The sequence below is a fragment of the Charadrius vociferus genome, unplaced genomic scaffold (assembly GCF_000708025.1).
Source record: "Charadrius vociferus isolate BGI_N301 unplaced genomic scaffold, ASM70802v2 scaffold779, whole genome shotgun sequence".
In the NCBI taxonomy this organism is placed as follows: Eukaryota; Metazoa; Chordata; class Aves; order Charadriiformes; family Charadriidae; genus Charadrius; species Charadrius vociferus.
Window position 1 is genome coordinate 22,078 of NW_009650166.1, and position 6,566 is coordinate 28,643.

General features: G+C 51.6%; 1 pseudogene; it reads right to left on the reverse strand.

The window, feature by feature from the left end:
* Positions 1–2,586: 2,586 nt before the first annotated feature.
* On the reverse strand, positions 2,587–2,879 carry LOC104292973 (annotated as a pseudogene).
* Between the last annotated feature and the right edge of the window lie 3,687 nt (positions 2,880–6,566).

Sequence of the window (6,566 nt, forward strand, 5' to 3'; positions counted from 1 at the left end):
GCTGTTACAGAAGAATCACCTAGATCAATGATGGATGGACTTTGATGAGACTAAGTAAACGGCATGAACTGCGTCAGGTATACCAGCCTCAGCAGCTGGCATCCAACAACCCCCTTGAGATCAACATCTTCCATCTCGGACCATGGGCATAGACTGCATCAGCATACACCCGTCCAGCACCACACACCATCTCATGTGACCTGAGAGACTGTTCTCACAGATGGAGCCTACAGTCATGGACTAAGTGAGTTTAATGGACATTTTAAGTGAGTGCAATGGACGTTTTAAGTGAGTTCAACGGACACGTCGCAGGGATGGCCCACAGACTATGGGAACTGTAAGATCTGGGCATGACACAGATGGTATGGAATAAGGGGTGGATAATGTCCTGGTTCTGGCAGGGATGGGGTTAATTTCCCCAAGGAGCCATCAAGGGGCAGGTATTCCATACCAAGGAACCCATGCCCGAGCTATAAGAGGAGCTAGACAGGGCGAGGAGAGCAGTCGACACTTGGGGGTGGGCTGCGGCAGCACAGGTCCGGTTGGTGCACTTCGTGGTGGTACTGTAATCGCGTTTTCATCTTCCCTTTTGCTGTTCTGTTAAATTGCATTATTTTAACCCACAAGTTTTGCCCTGATGATTTCTTTTTTCCAAGACTGTGGGAGTGGCCCGAGCAGCTGCGTGGTTCTTTGTTGCTGGCTGAGGCCAAACCACGACACTCAGCCTCTCCTCCTCAAGGAAGTGACTCTACCTCCTCTCCACCCTACCCACCCTTCGCTGAACTCACTCCACTGTGTCAAGAGTGATGATCCGAGGGCTGGAGTACCTCTCCTATGAGGAGAGGCTGAGAGAGTCTCTCAGCCTGGAGAAGAGAAGGCTCTGGAGAGATCTTATTGGGGCCTTCCAGTACCTAAAGGGGGCCTACAGGAGAGCTGGGGAAGGACTTTTTACTGGGGCATGGAGTGACAGGACGAGGGGGAATGGCTTTAAACTGGAGGAGGGCAGGTTTAGATTAAACATTAGGAAGAAATGTTTCACTTTGAGGGTGGTGAGGCACTGGAACAGGTTGCCCAGAGAAGTTGTTGAGGCCGCATCCCTGGAGGTGTTCAAGGCCAGGCTGGACGTGGCCTTGGGCAACCTGGTCTAGTGGGAGGTGTCCCTGCCCATGGCAGGGGGGTTGGAACTTGATGATCTTCATGGTCCTTTCCAATCTAAACCATTCTATGATTCTATGAAGAGCTTTCTTGCATTAGAGCCAAAACTCAACACAGTGTTCTAGATGTCATCAGGGAAGTGCTGAGCAGAGTGGGATCATCACTCCCATCGATGTTCTGGCTATGCTCCTCCTCATCCCAGGATGTTGATGACAGTCCTCAATGTGTGGGAAGAGCGCTGGGAATCGCACGTGTTTTCATGGGGTTACTGCAAAAGCACCTTTTCCTGTCCCTGCTTTTGGGCTGCTGCTTGTCGGGCTGCAGCAGTTCTCAGCACTTCCCCTTCATCAGCTGCAAGCCCCTCTGCAGCTTTTGCTGCTGGTCACCACATTGCTTTGCAGAGCTCCTGGACAGCCCTTTGAGACACTCAGCGTGCACCCGCTGCCTCTCTTCCTGCCCAGAGTCTCTCCCTGCCTCCTTCTCCCCAGAATCATTCCCAGGAAGCCCTGGGCACAGACAGGGAAGGAGCAGGACAAGGACACCAGGCACTGACTGTGGGTCCATGTCGTGTGTTCACCCTGGCAAGCACTAAGCACCCACCAGTTATTCTGTTTATCTGCTGTCCCAGTGGGATGGGGGAGAACTGGAAGAGAGTGAAATGCTCTGGGATCACGATCAGGACAGTCTAAGAAGGGAAGGGACAAAGGAGGGGGAAAAAAATTATTGCAAGGCAATCACCCAGCACCTAGCACCAGCAGTCCCATGGTCAGCCAGTCTCTGAAGTGCAGCTAGTTTGGAAAGACTGGCCACAGTTTTATTGCTGAGCATGATGTATGACATGGCAGGAGAGACGGATGATCTTTAGAACAGACTGGATGATCTTCAAAGGTCTCTTCCAATCCATTCTACGTTTCTTTGATATTATGGTTCTACGATAAGGCAGCCCACTGCACTATGTTCCTCCCTTTGACAATGCTATGGTTAGTATGGCTTCTCCTGCCCTCTTCTGGGAAGCTAGTGCCTGTGTCTTGTCAACATCACATTCCCTCCTGACTACTTGCATGACAGTGTGGAACATATCGTGGAAAAAGAAAAGGTGTGCACAACAAAGTGGATGGTAGTCACTGAACTACATGGGGTAATTCTATCCTGACCCGAAAAGGCAGACAAGTTCAGAAAGTAGAGGATCACATGATGCATGATGAAACATACTCAATGCAAGCCTGTGTTGACAATCACTGCAAAACCATCCTCAACAACCCCCTCCCAGAACCACCCCTGAGCAACATGTGTCTCCCTGAGCATCTTGGGAGAGCATCTGCAGGTGAAAGGACAGCACAGAGGCACGGGCTGGGATGCAACAGAACTTTAATGAGTTAAGAGAGGGAAATAAGGTCTATGTGAATGGAAGCCTCAGTACAGGCAAAAGATTTAGCAGGGGAGGCATCTCCTGCCGCAAAGCCAGAGAGGCCAAAGCCCCCGGAGGAGATGGGCACTCCCTCAGAGCTGAGGATGCTGCCAACGGCAGCGGAGGTGGAGGATCCCACGGCGGTGCTCTGTGGGAAGGAGCTGAGGATGGGTCCGGGCAGGGTCACCACCACGGGGGAGGGCTGGATGACGACGGTGGAGTCCTGGCACTGCCTGACACAGGGCTCATTGCAGCTGTTGGCCAGCGGGGTCGGGCCGCAGGGCTGGCAGGGCAGGCACTGGTTGTAGCAGGACATGTCTTGTGGCTGGAGGTGCACCTGGAGAGAGGGAATGGGAAAACAGAGCCTGAGTGGTGGGTGAGGAGCAGCCTGTCACCTCAACACAAGGGAGCAAAATCATGTACTGGAGACGTGAGCCAGAGGTGTAGAGAGATCCATGGGTTTCTCCTTCCCCTCATCCCAAAAGTAGTCAGCCAAGAGCAACTAAGCCCAGGCACTTCCCCACCCAGCCCATAGCGCAGGAGACACCTCAGCCTAGCCCCAACCTCCGTCCACACTTTCTGCCCCCTTCCCTCTCCCATGACAAGAAGTTCCAAGACACAGCATAGGAAAATGGAGAAGGTACACACTGAGAACAGAGAAGGAGGAGGAGGAGATGGAGAAGACAGGGCTTCAGTCTCACCTTGTTCTCAAGGGGATGGAGATGAGAGGAGTGGATGAGAAAGTGAGAAGGGCCTGCTTTTATACTGCTCCAGCATGGCCCTGGGCCCAGAGTCACTGCACGCGGGCATTAATTTTCCAACACACTCACTTCCAAAGCTGAATACCCTACCTAATGGCACAGGTTCTGGTTTTGTTTCCATCAATGCTGTCATTTCACTTCCTCATTTCTGACATGCTTCATCCGTTATGCTGGCTCCTTTCATGTGCCAGGATGAGAGGCCCAATGACATCCCGGGCTGAATCATGTCAGTACAGGCAGAAGGTCATCCCCAAGTGCTGGTCCCGTGCAGGCAGGGGATGTTGGCTTGGGGCAGTGAAGTGCAATTTTTTGCAACTCCCTTTGCAGGGAGACGTCCATCTCTGCCCCACTCCACATATATCAGCAGAGCATCCAAAGGCTGCTCTTCCTTTAAGGACATGCCACTTGCTTCTCTCTCCTCCCTCTCTGTCAGCTCGCTTCAACAGTCACTGGCCATTGCATCTCCATGCAAACGGTTTCAGCTGTCTTCATCTTGATGCCCTTTGCTCTGGGGACAATACTTGACAGGCTGGCTGAGTATGCAAGGTTGGGGTCAGGAAAAGCAAAGCCCACCTGGCATTGAATCGGGCAAAGCACACAGCACAAGAATGCCTTCTTCCAGGTAGGTCACCAGCAAAAGTAAGGCCTGGGCAAAGGCAATCCTAGCATTGAACAGGGCAGCTTCTCTGAGGACAGGGAATACAGGAGGGGTTACTCCAAGGCTTCTGGGCCTTGGTCTTTACTGGTAGGATTCACTGTTAAGAATTTGGGCTCCTGAGATTCCTTGGAAAGTGTGGAGTGGGAAAGACTTACCCACAGTAGAAGAGACTAAGGTCTGGAAGACATTTAAACAGATTGGACTGACATGGTGTCACTACAAGGCTGCTCTGAACTCCTTTTGAATGCCTGTGCAGTCAGGGAATGCATCTGAGGGCTGGAAGAAAGCCAATGGGCCTCCAGTCTTCAGGACGGGCATAAAGGATGAACCAGGAAACAACAGGCTGGTCAGCCTCACCTCAATCCCTGCAAAGATGATGGAGCAAATCATCCTGGAAGCCATTTCCCAAGATGAAAGGACAAGAAGGTGACTGTGAGTGGTCAGCATGGATTTATGGAGAGGAAAGCAGGCCTGACCAACCTCATGGCCTTCTTTGATGACGTGCCTGCCTCTGGTGGGTGACAGAAGCACAGCAAATTTTGTTAATCTGCTTGTCTCCAAGGGTTATGATGAGGGGCATGAAGTCCAGGTAGAGGCCAGTCACTCCTGATGCACTGCAGGGATCCAGATTAGGTCCAGTATTGTTAATTCCCTTTTTAATGACCTGCAGGGATCAAAGGATTACACCTTCAGTAAGCCTACAGATGAAACACCACTCACAGGAGGAGGGTGTTGATACAGCATATAGCTGTGCAGATGTTCAGAGGGATGTCAAGAGGGTGGAGACGTGGGCAGAGGAATGCCATGAGGTTCAGGCAAGGGATATCCAAAAATGTCTTTATGCAAAGTACTGCAGTGACGGAGGAAGAACCTCATGCGTCACTACAGGCTGGGGCCGATGGGCTGCAAAACAGCTTTTCAAAGGACATGGGTCCTGGTGGACACCACGAGGCAGCCATGTGCCCTTGCAGTAATGGCATCCAACAGCATACTGGGCTGCATCACAGAAGGCGATCCCTCTTCTCTGCTCAGCACTGCTGGGACCACTACTCTCATGAAATGTGTCAAGCTCACGGCTCTTTAGTACAAGAGTACAAGGAGCCCGTCAAAGGGCCACACAGATGAGTAAAGAATATTGAGGCAAAGCTCAGCTGGCTTTGAGTCCTGCAAAAGGTATCCAAACACACAGGCAAAAAGCATCAAGGATAACACCGACCTCTACAAAAGTAGTCGAAGACTGATGGAGGAAAATGAGGAGCCACTGCTGACTGCGGCAGATGATTTCCTGAACAGGGGGCAGAGGGCAGACTGGGGACCTCAATGCCTTGCCTCTCTCGGTCTCCACCTACAAGGTCTCCCAGGCTGCTGTGCCCTCTGAAAGAGTTGAAGGAAGGTGGGGGGGACTCCTCCCAGCAGTGGGTGGACATCAAATCCCAAGATGAAAGGACAAGAAGGTGACTGTGAGTGGTCAGCATGGATTTATGGAGAGGAAAGCAGGCCTGACCAACCTCATGGCCTTCTTTGATGACGTGCCTGCCTCTGGTGGGTGACAGAAGCACAGCAAATTTTGTTAATCTGCTTGTCTCCAAGGGTTATGATGAGGGGCATGAAGTCCAGGTAGAGGCCAGTCACTCCTGATGCACTGCAGGGATCCAGATTAGGTCCAGTATTGTTAATTCCCTTTTTAATGACCTGCAGGGATCAAAGGATTACACCTTCAGTAAGCCTACAGATGAAACACCACTCACAGGAGGAGGGTGTTGATACAGCATATAGCTGTGCAGATGTTCAGAGGGATGTCAAGAGGGTGGAGACGTGGGCAGAGGAATGCCATGAGGTTCAGGCAAGGGATATCCAAAAATGTCTTTATGCAAAGTACTGCAGTGACGGAGGAAGAACCTCATGCGTCACTACAGGCTGGGGCCGATGGGCTGCAAAACAGCTTTTCAAAGGACATGGGTCCTGGTGGACACCACGAGGCAGCCATGTGCCCTTGCAGTAATGGCATCCAACAGCATACTGGGCTGCATCACAGAAGGCGATCCCTCTTCTCTGCTCAGCACTGCTGGGACCACTACTCTCATGAAATGTGTCAAGCTCACGGCTCTTTAGTACAAGAGTACAAGGAGCCCGTCAAAGGGCCACACAGATGAGTAAAGAATATTGAGGCAAAGCTCAGCTGGCTTTGAGTCCTGCAAAAGGTATCCAAACACACAGGCAAAAAGCATCAAGGATAACATCGACCTCTACAAAAGTAGTCGAAGACTGATGGAGGAAAATGAGGAGCCACTGCTGACTGCGGCAGATGATTTCCTGAACAGGGGGCAGAGGGCAGACTGGGGACCTCAATGCCTTGCCTCTCTCGGTCTCCACCTACAAGGTCTCCCAGGCTGCTGTGCCCTCTGAAAGAGTTGAAGGAAGGTGGGGGGGACTCCTCCCAGCAGTGGGTGGACATCAAATGAAGGACTGCCTGAGAAAAGTTGACCCATACATAGAATCCTAGAATCATAGAATCATAGAATCATAGAATGGCCTAGGTTGGAAAGGACCTTGAAGATCATCAAGTTCCAACCCCCCTGCCATG